At 43.1% G+C, this 26339-nt stretch overlaps 1 long non-coding RNA gene across 1 annotated transcript in view; it reads right to left on the bottom strand.

The window, feature by feature from the left end:
• Positions 1-18596: 18596 nt before the first annotated feature.
• The window catches only part of LOC149342108 (uncharacterized), a 113285-nt gene continuing 105542 nt past the window's right edge, over positions 18597-26339 (bottom strand). Inside the window, exons 2-3 of the long non-coding RNA XR_016282663.1 lie at positions 18832-18883; positions 18597-18713 (exon numbers count right to left, since the gene is read on the bottom strand). This is a non-coding gene — a long non-coding RNA (uncharacterized LOC149342108). The remainder of the gene's footprint in view (positions 18714-18831; positions 18884-26339) is intronic.

Here is a 26339-nt window from a genome sequence, read left to right as displayed (position 1 = left end):
AAAAAGAAAATGTGGTGACGCCTACCGCACCAAAGCAAAGTAAGAAGGTATAAATCATTAGAATCGTTATCAGTCACCCTTCCAACATAGTACAGTCGTCCTCTGCTGGAGGGCATATTGTCTCAGCACATCGAAATCAATACGCAGCCAACGTCTCGGCAATTTTTGTTCATAAAGAGGGCAATTTGTTTTTGCGTGCAGACATATTGCAGTTTTGAAAGACGAAACGGAAGCTGAAATACATGGAACAGCAGATAGAGTGCATTCGAAAACATCTAACATGAATGTGGCAGGTATCACTGAAAGCGAGAAACTGAACCAAGTAATAAGAAACGTCAGAACTAAAAAGAAATTTGTTCTAAATTTGATTTTTTTTTCTTTTGCATATGCCACTAAAGAGCGCGCGAACAGAGAATACACTCCGCACAAAACAAAAAAGAACGACGAAACATAGAAAGTTAAGTGCTGCGCGCTATTTTCCCCTTAGGACCAGCATGAAACTTCATAGCTGAACTCCTTTACGTAAGTAATCTGTTTCAACTGCAAATTCTTAATGTTTCCAAGGAAATGACTCAAACTAAACGCAAATACCTTTCCTTTTAACTCAGAGGAGTGCTATGCAGGAGCAGCAATTTGTTCTTCAAAGCTTCGGAACAACTGGTCTTCATAGTCCGCAAAAAATAAAAAATTGGCCATTTAATTCATTTTTGAGCTTTTGTGCTAATATGCACCGCCATGCAGAAATCATGAATGCCAGTAAAAGAGACGTACATGCTTTGTATACAGTTCTCGTGTTGTATTAATCGATGAGAGGCAAAGGCTATACCATGAAAAGGGACAAAATTAATTCTCTCCAGCTCAAGTCCAGCTATCTTGCACATCGCTTTAATTGTGAGGCAGCTATGAAATACGGTAACATAACAACAAGGGGCTACGTTTTTGGCAACAAATAACAGAAAACTACAAGCGCACCGAGGGGGATCTGCGGATATATTGATTGTTGTGGTGCTATTATACGGCATACGATAAAATTCCGTTGAAAAAAATGCGCTCGTACAGAATTTTCGGTTATGAACATTGTTGCAGATTTCCGGACGGTAGAAGCAGTAATCGCCAGCTCAGAACACCAAGCAAGCGGCGTTCAGATCCGTACGCCCATCTCGAGCTTTGCTGCGGCAAGTACGAATTTGTATAGTAATACGTGAGCCGGTCACTACAATACCTGCTTTAAATATCATTTGAAACAAATCACTCTTTATTCCTTCCACTTCATATCCCGGAACCTTTCCTTCTGAGCACGGCAGAAAACCAGAATCTTTTCCACTTAGCTTTCGCGCCTATCTTTGCCCCCCCCCCCCCCCCCTCCCCCCTTCCACACACCTCTCTGTGCCGTCCTGTAATGTAGTAGAACTTCCTTCTCAACGATCCAAGTAAGAGGATAAAGCGATCACTGAGTGGATTGAAAAAAGAAATAGACAGTGAACAAACTATACAGGAGGAGATAACATATATAGCTGTAGCTGGAAAAGATGCAGAAAATTATATGAAAAAGATAGGAGCCTTCTTTATCCCCTAGGGCTGAGTAGAGAGAGCAATACGGCCTGATCATCAGTAGACTCGAGCGAAAACTCGGCGTACTCGGAGGTAGGCTTCCTTGATCGTCCACCGCGTCGATCGATGCAGCGTCTGCCCCACTCAGCATCGTTTGAGGACGATTCAGAAGTTTCCGTAGCCATTCTCCATTCGAAAAGTGCGTCAAGTTGCGAAAGAACGCAGAGATACAGGTTTGGAAAACGTGGAATTGTGGCGTAGCAGCTTTCAGCAAAGCGACGCAACGGGCAGAGGTTGCATCACGTTTCCTTCGCAACGTGATGCAAACGCTTTCTTCTGAGCCGTAAGTCGTGACGTGAAGAAATGTGATGTCGTGCAGGGCAGACGGGTAGGTTGGTTGGCCACAACTTGGGAAGAAATACTGTAAACTGCTTGCGCGGTCCCAGCGTTCCTTTTCACAGAAGCAATATCAACCGAAGAAGCATCTCCGGTGGTCATTTCAAGAGCGCAATGTCACCAAAAATTATGTGGCGTGCTTGAGAGAAAGGATTTTACCACCGCTGGTAAATGCGGTTACGTTTCCTCTTGCCACACTCACATGCGGCTGGACTCGAAGTGCAAGTTACGCCGTCAGTATACAGCTCATTGAGCCTGTCCATTCAACTTTGCTGACTAGTCGGGCCACTAACTTTAAAATGAATGGAAGGATCTGTGGGCTGAGTGTTCGCCCGATGACCGGGACCATCGTAACGCTGTAGACCGCGAAATCGTTGCAGTGTTTTGCAGCGGGTAATTGAGTCGCCGTTTAGCGCAGTTTGTTTCGAACTCGGATTGCGATGAAAGACCTCAAAGCGACGAGGTCGAAAAGCCAAACTTTATACGAGCGTAGTATCAAGAAACACAGAAATATATTTCAGCTTGTGGTCTCCTCACAGTTTTAGGTTCATTGCAGACAAATCATTATGTTGAACACAATGAGCCTAAATACGCCCACTGTAGGACAAAGCCCCCTCCTACTGGCTCTAAATTAACACGGTCACACGCCAGTTGCGGGTACCTGATCCTGTCAAAGTTTCTAATTTTAACCGCCCACCTTCTCTTTTCCAGCTGTTTCTACGTTTGCCTTCCCTTGCAATCAGCTCCGCTAACCCCAGAGACCCCCAGTTTTCTTTCCTTCGCAATGCATTCCTTGTCCATTTCTTTTTCTTGATTTCATCTATAGTAGGACACAACAAAAAAGTCCAGTTGGTAACAGTAGGCCACGGTCTGCGTCATTCTGCATTACACCGCTGGCCAATCACAACAGGAGACAAAATCAGCTTTTTAATATTTGACCATATAACGCAAGCCCGAAACATAAAAAATATTGACCCTATATTTAAGACTGGTGATTAGATTCATGTATAGATAAGAACAAATATTTTAAAGACGGTGTACTTTTTGTCGTTGAGGAACTGTAATCAGCGATTCTGAATAACGGGGGAGTTTCATTGCAGACTTGAGTTGCGTCCGCCTCTACGATATTTATTAACTCGTGTTGCTTCCTTGGACTCGTGTTGATTCCTGCTCTTTTCTTATCATTTAATTCTACAAATGTAGTTATATTGTCCGTTACTTAATATCATACGTTTTTGTTAGCCTCCAAGTTTCGGTTCAACGTGTCAATGGAGAGTATTGACTTGTAAACGATCGATGCACGCGTATAACTCGTCCCTTGCATGTCAATACCTGTGTATCGATCCCTCTTTTCGGTATTTATAATGACGCATTATTAGGTTCTTGACATTACCTCATTTATAAATATTCTGTAGCGCGCTATTTTTAATTTATTCAACAGCAACCCCTAGAATACATCCCCTCAGATTTCTTCTCAGAAACCTGTCACGTCGCCGATAAGGTTGCCGCACGCCAGCCCCGTTCAACACCTCCCGAACAATCTTCGTTCGATAACGATCATCAGCGCTTCCTCTTTCCTTTAATAACTTTCGCGCAGAAGTTGATAGGAAGCGAGAACGCAACAAACAATAATGAGGACCTCTGCGGTACTCGCGTGAAGTGCTTAGCCGCACGCCGTCGATGGGTCACTCGAGCTTCCCCGCAGTACCGAGGTACATGAGCGCCCAATCTATCGAAGAGGATATAAGTGGCCGTTCATCCATCACGCTACGTCGGGACGGGCTGGGGAGCCCTCTAAGGCGCCCCTGCCCACTACTTGGAAACTAATTCCCCGCCGCTGCTTAACTATCGCCCCCTTCGCCTTACAAGTGAGGCACGCCTGGGTAGCGCCGCAGCGTCGCTTGCTCACTTAGCAGTTGCCGGGCGCCACCGCCCTGGGGGTCATAAAACTCCGCCCTGAGCCCCGGAGCGAAGTTTCGCATTTGCATACATTATAAACAAAGCTCCTTGTATGTGGACTATTTAATGGCGCCCTGCGGTGCCGCTGCATTGTTAAGGAAATGTTTTCGTTATTTGCTTGCTCCTCAAGTTTACAGATAAGTCGGCTTAATTCATCAATTCTTTATTTTTTTTGCCATTCCCGCTCTCCTTCCTCCTTCCTGCGGATGCAATACCACCTGCACTTGAATGCATAATTTCAAGGAAATCGCAGAAACAGTAAAATGACATTAATGCATAACCGTTCGTGCACACACACGCAGACAAATTGGCTGTTAGAAAAAATCCTTCGCATGAGATTTTGAAAGCAAGGAGCTCGGCGTTCACTCGAGATAAGCTCAACAAACTGTGCCTGGAGAAATCTGTCCTTATTAACGGCCGCTGTTACTCTTTGATAATATAACGTTAGGTTAGGTTAGTTCAACTCGAGACTTGAGGCTAATTTAGGAAGCATAAATGCCGGGTGCCGGATTCTGGAGCGTTGCAGCAGTTTATCTTCCATTATTTTTAGAAGTTCAGCGCTCGGTCTTTTGAGACAAGTGCATATAACCTGAAACTAGTGCCTGTCCGCATTACGGTCAGCAGTAAGCTACTTATACGCATGATACAAACGGGGTTAATATCTAAAGCCCCTTATGAGCGCAACTAAAGGAAAAAGGAAGGAGAACTTGAAGAATTTGTACGAGGTTAATCCCAAAAGTAAGGTCTCCAAAGGGCTGCGGCCTCAGGGAAACTATTTGCATGGCTGCTCGCCATACTGCTGTGTTCATTGTTCCCCGTCTTCCAAACAAGCCATGACTCAGCACGAAAGGGAGTGTCAGTCTTGGCACGGCAGCCATTTGAAATGCACCTACCGTTGGTCGCTACCGCCAGGTGCGAAGTTCGCACAGTTATTCGATTTTTGAACGCAAAAGGCGTTACACCAATCGAAAATCACCGCCAGCTCACGGAAGTGTATGGAGAGTCGTGCATGGATGTTAAAAACATCCGTAAGTGGTGTAGGGACTTCGCAGTTGGTCGTACTGAAATTCACGAGGAAGAAAGACTCGGGAGACCGACAATTTCTGAAAAGACAGTCGCGGAGATTGAAGAAATGATCCGGCAAGATCGGAGGATCCCACTCGACGAACTCTGAATTTTGGTTCCTGGCGTTTCTAGAAGCACTATTCATGGGATTTTCACAGCAAAGTTTAAATATCGGAAGGCGTGCGCAAGATGCGTTCCGTGAATGCTCACAGACGACCATCCACGGCAACGCGTTGACTCCTCCCGCTAATTTCTTCCGGCTTATGGAGATGAAAAGGAGACTTTTTGGATTACATTGCTACGGATGACGAAACCTGGGCATTCAACTTCACACCTGTGACCAAACAAGAATCACGCGAGTAGCGGCACTCCTCTTCGCCTAAGCCGCGAAAATTCAAGCGAACACAGTCTGCCGGTCAAACGTCAAACGATTCCTCAATGGCATGGCGGCGAGCTGGTATCACACGGGCACACAAAAACTGCCCCAGCGTTTGCAAAAATGCATAGACCGCAACGGCGACTATATGAAAAAGTAGAAGAATGGTCTGTCTTTTAAGTGATTTGTAAATTGCTTAAAATAAACATTTATTTCAATTTATAAAAGAACTGGAGACCTTAATTTTGGGATGACCCTCGTATGTCCAGGCAGCGCTGGAGACTCTCAGGCCAGAGGATCTGTTTTTGAGCCGCCGCATTTACGACACTGTAGATGCTCAAAATCTCTGGAAGTTGAGGAGATGTTTCAGTAACTCTCTGAGAGGACTTTTCAACTTTTTGAGTGATGTAGGTGCTCGGCTATAATGCCCAAAATCTCACCCTTTAGCTTGGGAAATTTTAAGCAACCCTTTTCTTCCCATTTCGCGTAGCCTATATCTTCACAACGAATGGAAAGGAAAGACACCAGTAGGCTAGCCGTGAAAAGGCCGCCAGAAGAGGCAAATATAGAAACATGAATAAAAAACGAAGATACAAGTGACATGCGAGAAAGTGTCTTTCAGGCTGCATTGATCGGACAGGGCAGTGCTGTCGGCGAGGAACTTCACTCGCAAAGGGCCCAAAGGATTTCGCTCAGCAACCAATATGTCCTGCCGGAATGTTAGCTAAATGTACGCAGTAAGCAGAGACGCCAGCGCTGGTTCCAGCTATAAGAAAATGGGTGCCGACAGGTATGTCACCTTCTCTGTCCAGAGATATCGCTGCTAGGGCACATAGAGAAAACCGACAAGTGACACGAGGTCACATCACTCGTTAAATTCTCGCACTGCGCGTAGGTTGAGTCTTGGATCATTTGCGTTCGTTTGCTCGTCTCTTGTGTCAGCTTTCGGTTCCTGGTATCGCTTTACCGGCACCCCGACATGAGTTGTATTTAGTGAAGAAGATAATACTATAACTAAATGGGAATTGAAACACAAAAATCCTTTCATTTCCTGTCCTCCGCACTTTTAAAAGCAGCATGTTATAAAGGTGCGAACACTGTAGTTACAAGGTAAGCAGCTATTGCCCGTTCCGCACAAATCATTTTGTAAAAGCTTTCGAACGGCGCTTCAAGCGCTATTGCGGCCCATTCTTTCAGTGGGACAGTATTATTCTCTGCGTTCAACGAAGACAATATACGCATATAAATAATGGGCACCTCGTGCCGTTCACTTTTATGTGCTAAAAACTAGTGGCACTTCGGAGGAAAGAGGTTTTTTCGTGTCCAACCACTTGCGTCGGAAAAATCACGCGAACATAAGATTACAGGATTTTAGTAGAACAGGCAGCTGAAATATTGTGTAAGACTGTTATGGTGTTATAACATACTGCAACGAACGCATAAGCACTAGGGAAAGCACCAATCTGACACAACCTTAAAATAGTTCCAGCAAGAATCCTCGCCAACGCCTAAAGCGAATGGTTTATTGGTTTATTGGGGTTTAACGTCCCAAAGTGACTGAGGCTATGAGAGACGCCGTAGTGAAGGGTTCCTGAAATTTCTACCACCTGGGGTTCTTTAACGAGCACTGACATCGCACAGCCCACGGGCCTCTAGAATTTCGCCTTCAAGAAGTTGAGCCGCCGCGGCCGGGGTCGAACCCGCGTCTTTCGGGTCAGCAACCGAGCGCCGTAACCACTGAGCCACCGCAGCGGGGCTCAGTGTTTTCCACCTCTGCCCCTCGCTCTGCGAGCAAATCACAATGTGCGCTGCAAGGTTTGGCACTTCTGTACCTTGTTTGCCCTTAGCGCAGAGTAACTACCAAGTGCTGAAGGTTTCGGGTCACCTTTTGTCTTTGCACTGCTCGGGGTCCTGTTCGAGGCATCTAGGCCTCGTTATTGGTAGACTGAATTCCACATCGCCCGAAATTGTGGCGAAGCTGTCGTCGAAACCAACACCTGACCCAATTACAAATACATAGATTTCATTATAAGAATCAATATATCCCCATATCACCCAACCGCAGCCTTGCATTTTTTTTTTCTATTGACGTTTTTGCTATCATCAAAAGCTTTCTCCATTGTTTTTTTTTATGGCAGCCTTAACTGTTCGCTGCGATCGATGGAAACGTTTAAAGGGACAGTGAGGAGAGCTCTATTAATAGTTTTCTTTAAGAAAAATTTGATAGTTCGGCATTTCATGGCTTTGTTGCCACTTGGCCGGCGGCGAAAGATGCATTTATTTCTAAGAAATTTGGATTCGAAGTTGAAAAAGTTTTTCCCGCCGCTCTGATTCAAACTTGGGATTCTCTTATGACGACACAGGACTAAGTGACGTGAAACATGACGTGCACATGACGTAACGCAGACTCCGTGATTTCTGCCGGCAAGCAGTGCGGCCTAGCAGCAGCCGAAAAGAAAGCTACCGCCGGCCGCACGTTCAAGGCATCTATCGGCTATTGCGGCCGTCGCTAGTCGCTACGTCGCTTCGTTTACGTTTTCACCGGCGTTTTCCCAGCGTTACGATGGATACCCTTCTCGAAGTCGTCAACGAAGATCTCGCAAATAGACACCTTTAGCATACCTTGTACCTTGTTACCATTAGCGAAATACCGGGAGCCCGCCTACTGCCGGTAAGCAGGCGCTGATTGGTCCCAATGCTGCAGGCGCGCGCGTAGCTGCCGGGTACGTGGCGCCATCTGGCGACGTCAAGAAGATTTGCGGAAGCATTCGCTGCGCTTCAGTGATTCGTGGCTTCTCGTGTCCTAGTGTTGCTACAACCATTGGTTCTAGCAACACTGTTTTGTAGTATGACCTCATCACGCTTGTACTTGCGAGTTTGGCCGGTGGCGGCGATACCTGTATTTTGGTTCTTGCTCTTTTCTACGTTACAAGAGCTTTGTTGTTAGTATGAGTGGCGTTTTTGTAATCAGGAGCTGGTATTCTGTCGATACAAGCCAACTTCAATTTCTCCTCAGTGTCCCTTTAAAGAGGAAGATTTTGCTTCATATCAGAAGAGTAGTAAGTTGCCTTCAATATTTTCATAAAACTGTATCTCACATTTTTACGATTTAAAATATTTTTGTCCGAGAATGTTGAACATAGAATTGCGAGGAAAACTGAGACGCAAATGGTTGAAGCCTATTTGATTTAAATAGCTGTCTCATTGACTTGATACCTTTTGAACTACAGTCCAACTACAGTTTCTGCAGTCGGTAAACAGGTTCAAGATATGTAGGGCCTAACGTGATCGAGTGCTTCCTAGAGTGACTCAACTGGCTGTGGATAACTAGAAGGAAAATTGTATGAAGTTGCAAAAATGAAACTGCCCGCTCATTCTGAATAAAATTTGGCAGGCACCACCTTTAGGAAGCGGTGTTCCCATGAAGCTCCCAATTATATTTTTCTCTTCTTTACACGAAGGCCCAGACATGTCGCTACTCCACTGTAAAGAGAATACTGGTCTCGCAAACTGCAATGACTGGGATACAAGGGAGCTATAAAAAGCAAATAGACAAGCAAGTTCAGAATATGCGATCTAGATAATCCGGCGGAATTACATATAAACGATCTAGAATGAGCCCCGCCGCGGTGGCTTAGTGGTTACGGCGCGCGACTGCTAACCTGAAAGGCGCAGGTTCGATCCCGGCCGAGGCGGTGGGATTTCGATGAAGGCGAAGTTCTAGAGGCCCGTGTATTGTGCGATGTCAGCGCACGGTAAAGAACCCCAGGTGGTCGAAATTTCCGGAGTCCTTCACTACGGCGTCCCTCATAGCCTGAGTCACTGTGGGACGTTAAACCTCAATAAACCAAACCAAACCAAAGGTCTAGAATGTTGCATGCAGCCAGAAAAACAAAGCTCATTTAAAAAAAAAGAAAACAACAGGTTCTGCTTTCAACAAGTGCCTCGCTTTTATATGTCAAATAGTTTGATCGTTGTAAGGAGCGTCGGAAATGGGTGCACTCAGCCAAACTGAGCAGCGAAAACTAACAGAACTGTCGTCAAAAGGGACCTCCGGTAGGACATAAAATACTCAGCAACAAAACAACCTTTGCTTCTGATCAAGTGTTTGTCATCGTTTTTTATTTGCGTATTGTTTTTCAGACTTTCTTGCTCCCACCGCTAACACAGCACTAGGCTTTGGCTCCCTGTTCGAGCAAATAGTCTTATTTTATCGCCAGCAAAGCCTAACAACAACGAAACAATGTTCGCGCGAGGTAGCGCATAGACACTCCAATTTTTTATCATTTTGCCACGCACCTACGAGTTCTTTTCATTCGCATTTGTGCAATTATTGCGCCATTTTCAATCGTAGCGTATATTCTATTATGTTTCTTGCATCGGTTTGCAAGAGCTTTTCTGTGATGCTTGTTGTGTATACGCGCTACAAAACGGCGAGAAACTTTCTTCTTTCCGCTTGGCTGACCTTAGAGGGCCTCGTCTAGAGGAGAAAATGAAAAAACACGCCGAATAAAGAGCAGCTCCCTCTGCATGACTGCACTCAGGTGCACGCTCGGAAGCACGCAGAATCAACACCTTGATAAGGGCGGCTGAATATCGACCAAGAGTGTCAAGGGGATTCCTAGATTGCGTGCCGCGCGGTGGCCACCGGATTGGCAACCACGCACGCATGCAGATAAGGGAGCGCAAGCGCTGTTGAGAAAGTAAATTAAAAAAGGGTGTTTCTTGTTGGTCGTGTTGGCGTCTGCCTCGGTACGGCAAAAGGAATTACTGAAGCGCGAACTTAGCACACCAGGTTGCTGTTTCTGGCTTTTAGGACAACAAACTTTCACTTATAATACTTCCCTTTATTAACTTTTTTGTTTTCTGCGGTTAGCTTTCATGAAGAAATGCAGCGGAAGATTGAGGAAACGCTTTAAGTGTTGTGCTATTCATGTTACCTCTATATGTGGAAAATTATTTTTGGCGTTCAAAAAAAAACGCCGTGGGTTGAAACAGGAATGTCATAATGGTGCTCATCACACAAGAGAAGCCTCCGAAGTTTCTCTTTTTTTTTTGCCCCATGTTAGTGCGCATTTTTTGTGCTATGGAATAACTTTCGCAAGTTCCTGCGCATATCGTGATTTTGAAACGGGGGTTAGCGCGTATGGTGTAGTGTTTTCAATGCCGCTTTGAGAATTACGCTTTGAAAATTTTTAAATTCCGGCGCCGCCAGAGATACTGAAAGCCATGGACCGGTTAAGGAAACTAAACCGGCAGGCCGATTAGTTACACGACACAGCCTGTGAGGTCCGTGTCTCGGGCAGAGATTCTCTTTCGGTGGCCAGTGCTCTCGCTTACTCAAGCCCGGTCTGAAACCTCGACAGCATGAACTGCTGTAAACAAACAAAAAATGAACATAAACTGAACGCGAACATTGAAGGTTTGTTTAGCGCGAATGACTGGGCTGTTAAGGTTCTATTTTTCACTAGCTGCTCCAATTCTCTGCATTAGTACCTTCACTTTTTATTGGCGGAGTAAACTGTGCGCTCCTAAACGATGCAGACCTGTCAAGGTTTGCTTGAAATTGCTTGATTGTGTCCTTTATTTATGGGTGTTCGAGGTGCCCCATTGAAGGGGCATAGCATGAGAGGTGGAACATTAAGCAGTAGAGTCTTTCAGTGGGTGATCTGAAGGATGATGGTAAATTGCATTTGATTTGTCATTCCATTCTCATGTGGCGTGAGCAAAATATGACGGATGCACAGATGTCCTGGCATGGGTAGGGCCTGGCACGGTCGTCCCTTGGTTTGAGCGGCGTGATTTGTAAGCCTTCTCAGACAACAAGAAGAAAAGAACTCACACCTCTCTATCCCACACACATTCGGAGGCTAGGCAGGAGTAAGTTCCTCTATTACGACGCGCTCAATCACATATATCGCCTACATGAGTCACTATGGATGACCCCTGAATCCTTCCGTAGATGTTCATTTTACGCCCAATCGTCTTGCACCAAAGATGGCTGCGTTTTGATGAGAGATGTTTCTCAAAATTAAAAAAAAAATGAAATCCAAACTTGGTGCTGCTTCGAGCCTGTTGCTTTGTAGGAAAGTTGTTTTAATGATACTTGCCCTGCTGCATAACCACAAACGTAGGAGACATGTTCTGTGCATCCTTGTGGACAAACATACAAAATCAAATGTGCGTGCCGCCTGTGCCTTCTTACAGCACGACTCACCACGGCCTAATTCTTCAAATACAAGCACTTAATCTTTTATTTACTTTCTAGTTTTCTGGAACACCGCACCACCAATAACATCTGCAAAAAGCAAAAAGTTTTCTACTAACAATTTTTTAACAATATAGCATGCATGCCTTTCTTGCAACGCGAAACTAGTACTTTTTCTTACGAGTCTGGTCTGCGTGGTCGCACCTATAGTGTGGAGCTGGCAGGAGGCCGCGACTGAATCCAGCGCGGAGAAACCTCTAGACCACGACAGCTGCCAGCCGGCGCCTAAAAGCGTGTCTTGTGGTTTATCTTAATTGCTTATTTATAAAATTCAGCAGGTCATAAAGCACGAAGCATAACTGGGCTAGATTGAAGTGGAGCAGTATTACCCAATTCCTGAAAGTAATATGATACTCGCTACACAACGCACAATGAAACTCGGGGCCATGGAGAATTTTTCTGACTTTCTAAGATTTTTTTAGTATTTTCTGTCCGAAGTGAAGGAAACCTTCATTCTGACATATTTTGCGTCCGTTTACCCAGAAGCATACCAAATTCTAAAAAAAAACTAAAAGTTCATTTTAACACATGCCTTCAAAAAATGCGTTTTTTTCTCTTCTCGCATAACGTCCCAATTAGCATTTCTATGCTTTGGTTGTGGTTTCGCTTGGGCTTTATCTGTTCTAAAAAGTTATAGTTTACTCAATGTTACTCTTGAATATCGTACCTGCGGAGTCTCTTATTATACTGGAGCCGTCGGGCCGCTAACGTGAACGAGCAGTACGCAAAACATGTCACGTTGCTGTTTCGTCAATATTAATGTGGTGCTACTGGCTCATTCACGCTGCACCCATCTGCTACGAATTGGTTTACCTCTTGGGCACCTAGCGACGGCGGTTAAGCAGTCTCCAGACATTCACCATGTACTTACTTTTTTTTTTCATAACAAAATCTCGGTTTTTCTCAGCCAAGCAATAAGGTTTTTAGATACTTACTAGATGTTTCAATCATTAAACAAAAACTCTAAGCATGAAAAAAGCATCGCTCATGTGAGCATTAACTTCAATAAGCGTTTTGTAGATTCTGTTTCCGCCTTGTGTAAACCGGGAACGTCGATAAGGAAAGCTACTGCTGCTATTTCGAACATCCATTCAGCTTACATGCCTACTGTTACTGAGCTAGAACTACGGGATGTATTGAAAACAATGTCAATCACAAAATCGCCAGGGTATGATGGTGTTAGGATAAGGGATCTCATAGCGCATTTTGACAGATTTAAAACGATATTACTTTGTATTATTAATGGAACTTTCACAACCGGACATATTCATAGGTACATGAAAATAAGTTTAATAAGACCTTTGCACAAAAAAGGCTCTAAAAGAGATTTTAATAATTACAGGCCAATTGCGATCTTGTCCGCCATCGCTTGTATCATGGAGAAAATTGTACATGCCTATATGACGTCCTTTTGTGATAAGTACCATCTATTAAATGCCGCCCAGTATGGTTTCCGCAAAGGTAAAAGTACCTTAAGCCTACTGGAAGATTTTCATGGTTTAATATGTAAAGAAATAGATAAAAATGACATTGTCCTTACACTTTTTATTGATTTACAAAAAGCGTTTGATACTATTAATCACAATTTACTAATAGCTAAACTCGACCATTTTGGTTTCAGAGGTCCTTACATGTCGTTTTTTAAGAGCTATTTTGCTGATCAAGAACAATGTGTTCGAATAGGCGAATCGTTCAGCACAATGTTACATGTTCACACTGGTGTTCCTCAGGGCTCTGTGTTAGGACCCTTATTATTCAATATTTACGTCAATGACATGACCAATCTTCCGTTAAGCTCTCAGATTTTTTTATATGCAGATGACACTGCTCTAGTGGTACCAAGTGAAACTTATGAAGAAGCATGCGGCAGGATGCAACAGGATGTTCATTTTTTTGATAGAATGGCTCAACGCTAATCAGATTTATACTAATATCTCAAAAACCTGCCTTCTTTGTTTTCATAGTCCATACAAACAACTTCGTACATGCTCTAATATATATCTTCATGATAAGAATTGTACAAGCTGTTCATGCACGCCGTTGGAACTTAAATCTAGTTTCAAGTATCTTGGCATGACATTTGACGAAACTCTGTCATGGAACATTCATATTCAGGAGCTAGCCAAACGTTTGCGCTTGGTGTGTGTTTATATGTATGCCCTGCGATCTATTTGCGATGTGTCGGTTAGAAAAATGGTTTATAAAGGTTTAGGAGAATCCATATTGCGATATGGAATAACCATTTACGGAACTGCATCACTGTATAAACTAAACATACTAAGCCGCATACTGCACAGAATTGCATCTAATCTCGCCTACGGAACTAGCTGTCATGATAAAGCGGTAAAAGCTAGTATGGAACATTTTGAGATGCTACCTGTACACAAGCAATTTATCTTTGAAATATTGCGCAAAAATTTCTTCCACAGCGTCTTTAAAATCGACAACATTAAAGCACGGCCTCTCCGTCAGTCGGAAAAATACGTCATACCACGGATTTACACCAACTATGGGAAAAAAACCCGCAGTCATTATGTTCCTTATTACTTCAATAAGATACAAACAGCCCCGAGCATTAATGGATTAAAACAACTTAATAAGTTTCTTCGATCGTGGTTGAATAGTAATACTGAGTGATAAATTTTTAATCTATTTTTTTTTCTTTTCTTTCCATGTTCTCAGCGTTGTCATTTCGTGCATGAAAACGGTGGATGCTTTCTTGTACTCGATGTTTTTTGTTCATGTATTCGCCTTGCACCGCGGGAGCAGTATCTGAGTCTTTCTGGTTTCAGCTCTTTAGTGTTTCTATGTTTTATTGCATTGCGGAAGCAATTTCTGAGTCTGTCTTGTTCGAGCTCTTTTTTTGTGTGTGTGTGTGTGTTTTATTCACCGCTGATCATGTACTTCACACTTCGGCTGCCCAGCCCCGCACACAAGCGATAACGCTTACGCGGGCTGGAGCATGTACTTGCGAATTGAAGTGAATAAAAGATATTATTATTATTATTATTATTAAAAACCTTTCTTTCGCCTTCTTATGCTTCCGGAGTAGTGTAAAAATGAGCATTTTGAATAGAGACAACCGGAAAAGCGCTTTTATGACTAAAATCACTTCTCATGCTCGTATGCTTGTTGGGAAATTTATGCGTTGCCCGTTACTTAAAAAAATTATTAGATTTTCCAGAAATTCTCACTTTTATTCACTTGTTACTATAACATAAAAAATTCAGCCCAATTATGCTGTTGGCGCTTCCTCAAGAGTTTATTCGCTGATGACATCCTTTGGACGTCGTCTCAAGTAATTTATTGACGTAGATCGCGTCGCTGCTTTAAAGTAGAGCTACATGGTGGCGACCGTGGGAAACTGGCACATCGTTAGTGGGGATTTGCCGTCTTTCAGTGCCACGCGCAAAAATTGAGAATCAGGCTAGTTAAACAAGAATTTTATGCAGTGCAGCTGGAGCTGATAACGCACAGCCCATGCAGAATCTATTTTGTGGCGTAACTTTGCGCCTACTTTAAGTTTTACCACAATTTTCCCTTCCTTTAGAGAAAAAATAAATAATCCAGGACAATCAGGCGTAGTCTTCTTTCGCAGATATAGCTTTCAGAGAAGTTTCGCTGCACAAAAGTTAAAGCAGTGCCTGAATGTTCCTGGCGAAGATTTCTAGGGCAAAGCTTCGTTTTGTCTTTATTTACAAGGCGCCTCTATGCCTACCGGCATCAGATTGACATTACGATGTGGCGAAGCTACGTAATGCAAAGAAAGGGTGAGATTATTGCCATCACTTCATAGAACAATAGCAATAAAGGCAAGATATATTTTATGAGAGAAAAAAATACGCAGTAATAGAGGTACTGACAGTGGGCTCCAAAATTCAGCTTCGATAGAAGAGATGAAGGAGTGAGAGGAAGGAGGAAAAGGTTCCTTACTGTAGATGGCTACGAAACAATTGATGACCAACAACAGCAATAATTTTGACCATGTTGGTTCCATAAATGTGCGCTCACATCGCACAACACGCTTTCGTGTTTAGGCTAAAGGCGTAAATAATGAATGTAAAACATGTTATTATAGATCAACGAAATGGCATGAAAGTAAAGTAGAGATAAAGTTCAGAAAAATAGAGTGATTAACAATGAATATACAAAATGAAGTTAGCGCTGTGATATGTTTGCCTTTTTATTTATTTGGTGAGAGAAAAAACTGGGCTTCGAAAGGAGTGTTCTCATACAACCCGTTAAAAGAACGAAAAGTGAAGGGAACACCGCAAACAAAGCAAGATGCAAATTAGATCACAGCAGTGGTTTCATACAACGTAATATGAGAAACGAAAAAGAGAAGCTCAGAACAATGCAAACAAATTACAGCGCAAAATAGTTTAATAGCACTGGTTTACACAGCCAAATATTAGAATGGAAAGGAAAGAAAAAGTGAAAATAACACAATGAGAATAAAACAGAGTGAAAAATACCTCGATACAAAGCAAATCAACGCCACTTTAAAACAAATCGAATATTAGTGATGAAAGCAGTTTAAGGCTCTCAGCCCTTATTCGTTTTGGCAACTTTTTCTGGTCACATAACAATAATAGAACAAAATGAATATCGAGATAAGTCATTCGAAATCTTTCAGTCTTTCACGGTCCTAGAATCCGTATTTCGCGTTGTACTTGACATAGTGTCGTTGATATATTTACATGTGACTCAGGGTGTTTTATTCCTCATATTTTAAAACCACCTCTAAGGTGGGTAAATCTTCGTTATAGAGGGAAGAACTTTGCTCTTGCGTTGGATATTAAGAACAAATTAAAGGGGGGGGGGGGGAAGGGGAGGGGGGCGAGAGGAGGTATCCCAGGCTTCGCAAGCGTATTCGAACATTGTTAGTGCATCATTTTGTAAGCTGTTGTTTTTTCTTCCATGTGAAAAGTCCCAGTGAGCGTCCTAATATTCTATATTTTCTTGCTTTCCCTTTTATGGTATATACACAAGTGATGCACCAACCAAGATTAGAATTAATTGTAATACCTATGTAGATATACTGTGACCTAAAACAAAGAATTGTTTGGTATAGTGTATATGCGAATATATTAGAGAGGTTGATATTTATACGAAATTGTCATATGCACTGTTTTCTTCACGTTGTAAAACCAGCCAGCAGATGACTCGTTTATTCGAGTTAAATGTTCGGTAAATGAAACCTAGTCCGCTACTGACTTCTTTTCACTATGAACAAAGCAGTCTGCCGCAAAAAGCTTTAATTTACTGGTGATTTTTATTCAGGTCATTCACATACACTGCCGTTCACCTAGAAAGAACATCATTGACTCCTGTTTCCCATCGACAACTTTGGGATGTCCTGTCATAAGAACACTTTTGTTCTGTACGCATGACTAACGTATAAACTCGCTTAACTGTACAGTGCAATTAGCTGCAGTCATAGAAGGGCGATACACTTCTGTAATCACTTCTAGCGCAAGAAAAATCTTTCACCACACAGTTCCTATGCCAACATTCTGTAAGAAGTCTCATTGTTTTGTACCTGACCGTGTTCAGAGGACGTTAAAATTATTATTTAAAAAGATTTTGCAACTGTCGCTTATTTCCATCGAATGCAATTTCTTCGCTGCGAATGTGCACACGTCGATCAGAGCGGCTTCTTTTTTTCGAAGCTCTAGCAATGTTTTTTTTTCCTTATAACCGGTGTCCTTTTCTTTATCACGCTGCGCTGTCAAGGCTGAGGACGATGTGCAAGTCCGCTTTCTATTACCGGTGACGTCGCCTTCATTCTACACACAGAGACAACGTAAATCGCGATGGCGTTACTTTTTCTACACCTTCATTCTGCTGTGCGCTGCAAAGTAGCCAAAATAAGCAAAGAGGACTTGATTAATGAGTACTGCGCAGAACGCTCAATTCAAGTAGGAAATAGTTTCCCGGAATACGTCACTGAAGAGTTAATTTGTCTGCGTAATGACTTCGGCTGAAGATGTTACCGGAATGAAAATGAACGCGCATGCGGCGAACCGAATGTACCGAAACAAAACAAAAATTTATCGCTAAGCAATGCGCCGAAATCAATCACAGCACGGCACTTAACTTGACTTCAACTGATGGTCGCAGTAATTGGCCGGTGCCCGCCCGTTCTTGCATCGCTGAAATCGCGGGAGGGGTGACTATATCGTGCCTCATTAAATTTTTACGGCGCTGTGGAAATTACTTGGCAGGTCAGTGAAGAAAGACGTGTGTTCGTAAGAGGGAGTTCACTATTGCCTAAAACGTCGCCTTTCGGTCCTTTTGCTTTCTTTTTTGCGAGTTTTGCTTTGTAAGAAAGCGTGCTTGAGTTAATCACGCACTTACGACTAGCTCATGCTACAAGCTGGTGCTGGCAGCCACCACCACAACACTCTTAGATTGTGCGGTGAAAAAAATATTCAAAGTACAATTAGCCGTAAGTGGAGAAACGACTGCTGAAGACAGGTGAAGGACACTCATATTTTACTATGAAAGCACCGTTCTGGGCAAAAATATGTTATTCAATAGATTTCATCAGACTATCACGCAGGATTGCTGGATGCCAAAAAAGAGCAACGAAGTACGATGTTCAAGTGTTCTTTTATACTTCGAAACGCGAGCAAAAGAACCACATTTAAACGATGAGCATTAATCCAGTCAGGCTTCCCTGCAAAAACCGTGGCTTTCAGCTTTTTTTCTCAGCTGTCGAAGCTCCCAACTATTTTCATGCGCTGTTTGCATGCATGCCTTGGCCATGCAAACGAAAATGGTTAACAAAGAGTACCGCAAAAGACAACTATCTTAGAGACGCACGAGGGCAATTTCGTCCCAATTTCGCTCCTAGTAAAAAAATGTTTCTGAAGCTCCAATTGGCTATGTCGATGTACAAGTGACAGAAAAAGACGCTTTGATTGCTGAGAAAAATCTGTGAAAATTTTCCCACCACTGAATTCAAACTCCGGCCGTCTTCACCAAAAAAGACTCCGTGATTGCCGTTGTGATGTGAAAGGATTGCAGCCCAGCCTCAGGGATTCGCTCTCAAAAAGCTGTGTCCACGCACTGCGGATCACTTGCGAAATCAGCCTGCGATGAGGACACACGTATTCGTTGTTTTTTTTTACCCTATAAAACCTAAATTTTCAGTCGAAGCAGCTTATCTGTCGTTGGAATGAGATAGTTAATCAATAGAGACCAAACTCACCTTGTCACCAATGTCCTTTCAAGGAGCACCGGAAACATCTCATATAGGGCATCTGCAAGATGTTTAGAAAGTGAGGAGTTGGAGGTAAGTATAGTGATGTGAATCGTCGTTTGAGATCGCAGTTGTGCAAAATACTTGCTTCTCTTAAAATATAGTGTCAAATACATAATGCTAAAACCAGTCAGTAAAACGCAATCGAAGGGCTGCCGCTCGCTATTGGTGCAGAAAACTAACAGATTCTGCAGGACGTAGAAAAATGCGCGCAAACAAAATACACTTTGAGGAAAATTAGTCTTCATCAATATTTCTAAACTGTCCAAATATTTTCGATGTGTTCAACGGCTAAATCTACTCCGTTCACAATATTTACGTGTGTAGCATATGAAGTGTCTTCTGCAACGATTGCTGCCTCAGCAAGGATTCGTTGCTCTGGTTTTAGGGCGTTTTCCTCGCAGTCTTTATATGGCACAACTATGCTGTATTGTCAAGCATAAGAAGTACCCGGCATCGGGATAGTGTGCTAACCTTTGGGGGTATGAGAGTGCTGCACTGCCATATCGACCTGGTGTTGAGGCTGGCCATTACTGTGTTGTTGTTGTTGTGAATGGGCAACGGGGTGCTGGTCTGTGCCCATTGGGCGCTATAGTTGTCACTTCTAGAGCAGGGGAAAAGATTGATGAGTCGTAGAAATGCTATTCCTGCTCCAGAAAGCTGGGATATGGGAAGTGCTTCATGGCCCCACGTAAAAGCAAAGAGTCTGAGAGCGTCCTAAATCTCGAGAAACAGAGCGCTCTGTGCCGAATATTTTGGTGGACGGAGAGAGTTTAAACTTGCATTTTTATCTTTCTCAGTTTTATGAAAGCGTGGTACTTTGGATAAAGAAGATAGACACACAAAATGAACCATTTCATCGATTGGCCATTGGGAACAGTGTAAACTTCTAGCTGTTCATATCGTTTCCCGCCATTATTTTGTAACTCGGCTGATTTACTGGTTTGGACGCTTTTCTGCTATCCTGTGAAACTTATCATAAACGTAATATATTGTAATTGCGATGAAGTAAACACGCATTGTAATTTTCGCAGAGTAAGATTTCAAAACGAGCTGCTGGCCAAAAATTCTCCGCAGTAACAATACCATATATAAAACTGCACTGCAACAATTAAAGGAAATGAAACAAACGTCCAAGAAATCAAGGTAAATAAGTCACTTCAAATAACTCCTAAAGAAAAAAATAGGCGTCTTTAGAAAGAAAGTGAACGAAATACTGATTCGGTTCATTGCGACGATTCAATAAGACACTCATACATAGGAAGCCAATGGGCGTGAATCAGAAGTTTTGGAGCAATTGTACTGTCACGACTAAGTAAGGACATACTTTCGCATCTTCACTTCCGGCATTTATGTGATTCCCGCCTACAACTCTATTGTACTCCAACACTAACAAGGGTAACAACAGGCTCTAATTAAGTTGAGGGAAACGAAAGCCCTTTCTTTGTGTGTTGATGACAAATCACTACCAACGCCATCTTGCTCCGTGGTGCTTGATTAATGGTTGCGCCGGCAGGAGACACTCTCTGTGATTCAATAACGCTGTGGCGGTACACCGTTATATATCATGCCACACAAACGAATAGGAAGAAAAAACACCGTCCCCTTGGTACAGCTGTTTCCGAGTTGCTGCAGTCGTAGGCTTGTCCAAGTGTCTTCCTGAAAATGCGTGCCAGTGTTCTTCCCACTGCAGCGAGCTTCTCGCTGGGGCTCGTGTAATGCTGTCATAACAAAACGAACGTTTTTCTACTGCGTTTAACGTATAGAAAGGGAACGCTAATTGGCAATAAGAAAGGAAAGTAAAGAAGAGTTCAATGGAGCAGAAAGATAACTGACCGGACACTAACATGTGGATCTAGACTTGTCGAATCATAAAACATAAACACTACTTTTGTCGCGCAAAAATATTAGCATCAAATATTTGCCCTCAAACTTTTTTGTGCGGCATCATTAGGCCATTTATAACTGAGGCTTCTTTTACAGTTTTATGTTTCCAAAAATAGTTATTACATTCACTTACACATATACGTGTATATGTATGTATTTGTCCAACTGAATCAATCTTCTGAGATCTTCCTCGAGTGCTCATTGCTGCTTACCACAAGAGATGATTCCACATTTTAAAGAAGAAATATTTAAAATTTTTCTCGTTCGATAATTGAAAGAACCTTCAAATTTTGCCAAACGCTGCCAGTACTAACGTCGCAATGTGTTCTGAGATAAGCACAACTGGGCTTGGGATGCCATCTCTCTTAATGTCGGTTTTAGATGAGAGCCGAATAGAGTCTTCTGATAGAGCAGCAGACCATTGATAGTGATAGGAGCTTAAATCATGTTCAATAAAAACGGCAAATTTTTATAGTTTGTTCCCCTGTCTTTGACGCGCCATCGACTTCCATCTCCAACTCTTCCCAGATTAAAACATATCGGGCAGCATATCTACTAAGACACATAAATTGTTTATAGTGGGAAAATATCCTTAGCACAGCTTTCCAAAGAATTAAAGATCCAGCCTTGAAAGTCTCTGCTATGCTTTTGATATCTCACAGAAACTAAAATTGGAAATTGCCTTTTGAGGAAAGAAAATAGCGCAGTAATTGTCTCTCGTATCTCGGTCGACACCCGAACACGCCGTAAGAGAGAAGGTGAGAGCGAAAGAAGAAATAGAGAAAGTGGTGCCGTAGTCGAGGTCTCCAGAATAAATTCGACCACTCGGGGTTCTTTAACGTGCACTGACATCGCACAGCACACGGGTGCCTTTGCGTTCCGCCTCCATCGAAGCGCGGTCGCCGCGGGCGGGGTCGGACCCGGAAACTCCGGCTCAACGAAAAATCAATTTCCGAATTCAATCTCCGAAAGGTCCCTTTCGAGAGAATGCGTTGCGCTCACAGCAGTCCCTATCGTTCACGCAGCACTTGCGACGTCAGTGCTTAGATGAAGAAAATATGTGATCGCTTGTAGGCGTGCTGCAAGATAAGGTTACATAAAAGATTTGCTACTCTATACCACAAAACCTGTCTCTCTTTAATACTGGCATTCTGGATTGAAAGCAATACCCCGTAAGCTGTAGACAGCGCTCGTTACTGTTCTTGAAAGTTTGGAATTTAGCGGCTTGTTTGGCCACAGGCACTTTCTACGAATAGCAGCTTATCTCAGCTGGGGTTTCATAATGTGTTAAAAAATAGCAAGCTATAGAATAACTCATGACGAGGCACACTTTGTCTAATCTGTTGGACTCGCCTTAGTTGCACGAATTATGGGCACATACGGGAGAGAACAGCATGGGAAATTACAACGAAAGCAAGCTTTGTAATTCGCTGTCGGCTTCCGCTCGAATTATGTTTCCTTGGATAGCAACGAAATTAGTCATGCTTATCAATGTTTGTATCGAACACGTAGGTCACTGCTGTCGTGTTGGGCAAAGTATATACGAGAGTGGGTTGCCAAAACCTATTTATACACATGTGGCGGCTCATTGGGGTGGTTGTGGGTGTTGGAAATTGTCCCAAATAGCGCTATTGTTTTCTTGCCATCAAGGCCATCCCGTGCTCGAGTACTAGGTAGGGAAAGCGTTGTCCACTAATAAGATGAAAGGCTCGTGTGTCAGCTAAAACTCTGTTGCACTAAGTGACAAAGAGGGGAAAGTCTTGCAAAGCACGGTAGTTATGCGGCTGGTTGTTTTCGTAGAGGTCGTATATGACCTTAGTAGGATTTTGGTTTGGTTTGGTTTTGGTTTATTGGGGTTTAACGTCCCAGAGCACCTCAGGCTATGAGGGACGCCGTAGTGAATGACTCCGGAAATTTCGACCACCTGGGGTTCTTTAACGTGCACTGACATCGCACAGTACACGAGCCTCTAGAATTTCGCCTTCATATCGAAATTCGGCCGCCGCGCTTAGTAGGATTTTGTTTCAACCATTTACACCAGTAGAGAGTGTTCTCTTTTCTCTGACTGCATTTCTATTGTTCCTTCAGGCTTAAAAGAAAGTACGCTTGGTAAGCAACTTCTGTTTTCACTGGTTTTGCAGTGAAACCGCTGCCAGTGTCAAAATCGGAAAAGGCCACAGTCTCTAGTCATGCAGATTGAGCCTCTACCCTCAAGGAGCACCACCTAGCGCGGTCCTCTTCATCGCATCCCCAAAGCTAGTGGCAGCCTACCTAACCACTACCACCATCAATATACCTCCCAAACCCGCACACGCTGAACCTCCCGAAGCTCCATCCAGCGCGCACCCACCCAATTCTCTCCAGAAACGAAGGAAAGACACCCACCACAAGCTCATCAACCTCAACCTTGTCTCCACTCATTAAATGCCACGCAGAAGCGGAACCAAAAAGCGAAGGCGATATCGAAATTATAAATGCCACTGGAAAGACAGCTGCCTGCAGGAGCCCTACCCACCAACCTCCTCCAAAAGCCCGCCCACCTAAGTTGTGGGCTGCCTTTCCAACCGCCGCCACAATCGACCCTCCTACCAACCTCATCTCCGCCCTCCAGGAGCGCCACCTACTTCCTACCCCTTTTACCTTACAAAATTTGGAGCGTTCTTTCATGAGCATTTATGATAGTGAAAGCATTCAAAGTTGTCATCGAGTGTAAATCGAAATGCTTATGTGCTATTTTCACTTCAGATATCGGATGGTAATTTCTACATACTCTGTTCTCTTTCTTGCACTATTTTCTCAAATATAAAATTGTCCCTTACAGACCAACTTGCAACGCTAATTCACAATCCTGTAACGTCATACTAGTATCTCGGTTTTAGATTGAAAATAATCTTGTGAGAATAAGAGCTCTGCACAGAATGTGCGACCATGAATTTGCCTAACAGCTATACATATCACAACTTTCTGGACCATTCGTTACCTGTAAAAAAATTTCCTCATTGAAGGCCAATACCTCTTCAGCTGCTGCACGCCTCAATCTACAAATGCTTTTGAAACTAAACATTGAGTGCATTAAAAATCGCATGCCATTGTTGATCTTATTAAATGCCACCCGTAGGGCCAGTGAGCTTGAAGTTTGGTTTCTTATCCAACTTCGGTCCCTATTACTTAAAAACAAAATCTCTCATTTTACGCATTTTAATCTGTATTTTTCCTAAGCCAATTTGAAAAGAGCTATTTTCTTCAGGACCGCCGTGTCTGTAGGGAACGATTCATCACTTGCTTTAGAAGTATGTAGTAGTGTGGTAACAAACGAAAGCGCGCAACACACTTTTTATTCGTAATAGCGAATAATAGTAACGTCTCTGAATTATCGCTCACCCCAACGATAATTTATGTCGATATTAATGCAGGAATGCATTAAACGACTTCATCTTCGTTATTGTCCAATTTTCGCCCTCCGTCCACCTGTCACTCTGTAGGTCGCAGCGTCCATCGATCCATCCACACAGCTCAAAAAGCATAAAAAAAATGTGAAACTGAAAGATGTAATTTGTGGGCGCGAACAAACAAAACACAGAGAAGAAACCACAAGACAAGCGCCTCTGTGTTTCTCTGTGTTTTGTTTGTTCGCGCCCACAAATTTCATCGTGAACAACCTACAACTAGCCCAGCTTTCCATTCTGTTGAAACCGAAAGAATTTTAGATGTCGCCTGGTTTTCTACCTACTACCTTTGGGTGCGCAACCCGAAGCCTGTGCAGAACGTTACTGAAATCGGATATTTCCTGTTTCCAGAAAGCATTCCTCTTTGCAAAAATAATTATCCGCGTTTAACCTTAGAACTTGACGCCTTCGGGGCAAAAGGCAGCACGCCTGAACAAGAGCGGATTCGCAATAAACAAGTGCCGAATACTGAGTACGTGCAGGACAATAAAAAGACGTTTATCGTGTCGATGAAAGCAGAAGAAAAAGAAGTTGTCAGAAACGGAGAAAAGTGGTTCCAGGAGCAATCGCACCTGCTGCACGATCACAAAGACGAAGCCACAGCGTCTTAACATTCAGCCTGAGGACATCATCATCAGATGAAAGACAGCCCGAAAAAACAAAAAAATGGGGCTACGACGCACAAAAAAAAAGTCTGATAACTATGTCAACCATGCTTATAACGCCTATCGAGCCATCAGTATGTCGTATTACCATGAAAGAAAAAAAAAGAGACAAATAGCATCCTCTGCATGACGTAGTCACATTGACTAAGGTTGGACTTCTCATAGGAACTTTACGTCTTCAGTTTCTATTCCTTTATTTTTCTGCGTAGCAGAGCACATAATCGTATACTGCCTACCATATGCTTGCTTTCTTTGGGAGCTCTGCGTCACACAGTCGGGCTCACCATTTCATTGGCACGACAAGCACCAATAATTCTCGCAGAAAAAAATTGCAAGCTAAACTGTTCTTGATTTGACGGGATTCCACTCCCAATAGCGATCGAATATTTAGGAACTGCCGCCATACGGAGCCTTTATTCAGTTAAGTGGAAACGAGGAGCTGGAAAACTGCTGAGTCGAGTCGATTACTGCCAAGGACACGGAGCCGGCCGGCTGCGTCGTGGCACGCTATAACCTTCACCGTTACGTAAGTTACGGTGAAAAATTTACCATAACGCAATGGAGCTTGGTGCAGAACAAATACTACGGCGGTGGGAGATTGCTGTCATGGTCAAAGGAAGAGATGAGCAAAGTGCAGGTGATTGATTAGCCCATCATCACGAAAGCGCACAAGGCTGATAGTGGAGCTGCCCACTGCAAGCAAAGGGAAAGACAGTCGATTTATCCAGAATTCGATAGAAGTCTATCCATACACTCCTGCTCTATTGTTGTGTGAACATGATTGCATAACAATAAATGTTTAGTCGATAACTTTAGTCCTCATCGAGAACAGTGATCTGAACGACAATGTAAAGACAAGGGCATTAGTCTCTTGTTTCGCGAAGCTGTTTCACATGAAGCCATTGCTTCAAGGGTCACCTTTCGAATGTTTTTTTTTATTGATCGGTTAACAATGATGAAAATAGACAGGAAGAAAGAGAGTATTGAGGTTATGCGGAACAGAAACATCTTTTACCTTGAATAAGACTGAGTATGGTAGTGAGCTTGAGCATTTCAGAAGCCAATACATAATTTGTGGCCCAACCGGCTCTAGGAATAAAATACGCATAAGCCTCTTTTTAGTGCGCTTCTTTCAGCGTCCACTCTAAGTTCTGCGTCCCTTGGCTGCATTTTTCGTTGATACTAATTGTTTTTCTTCCATGACGAAACTGTTGCCTCGTGCTGGCAGTAATACAGTGTGGGGTCCTCGACCGACAAAAAATTGCTGAAACAGGTAGCAAATATGCAAGCACGTAATGTATTACTGTTTCCCTGAAAACAACAAAATACTATAGTGTGAAGATTTTTTTAGGTAAGAAACATCGTTTCTTCCAGTTGTACATGCGGCATAACGTCAAAAGCACGACGTGTGCGGTGCGAGACACTGTACTAGAGTACCCCGTAATATTCTCGACTACCT

The sequence above is a fragment of the Amblyomma mixtum genome, chromosome 5 (assembly GCF_055824585.1).
Source record: "Amblyomma mixtum isolate Tamu chromosome 5, ASM5582458v1, whole genome shotgun sequence".
NCBI lineage: Eukaryota > Metazoa > Arthropoda > Arachnida > Ixodida > Ixodidae > Amblyomma > Amblyomma mixtum.
This window is presented reverse-complemented; position numbering and strand designations above follow the sequence as displayed.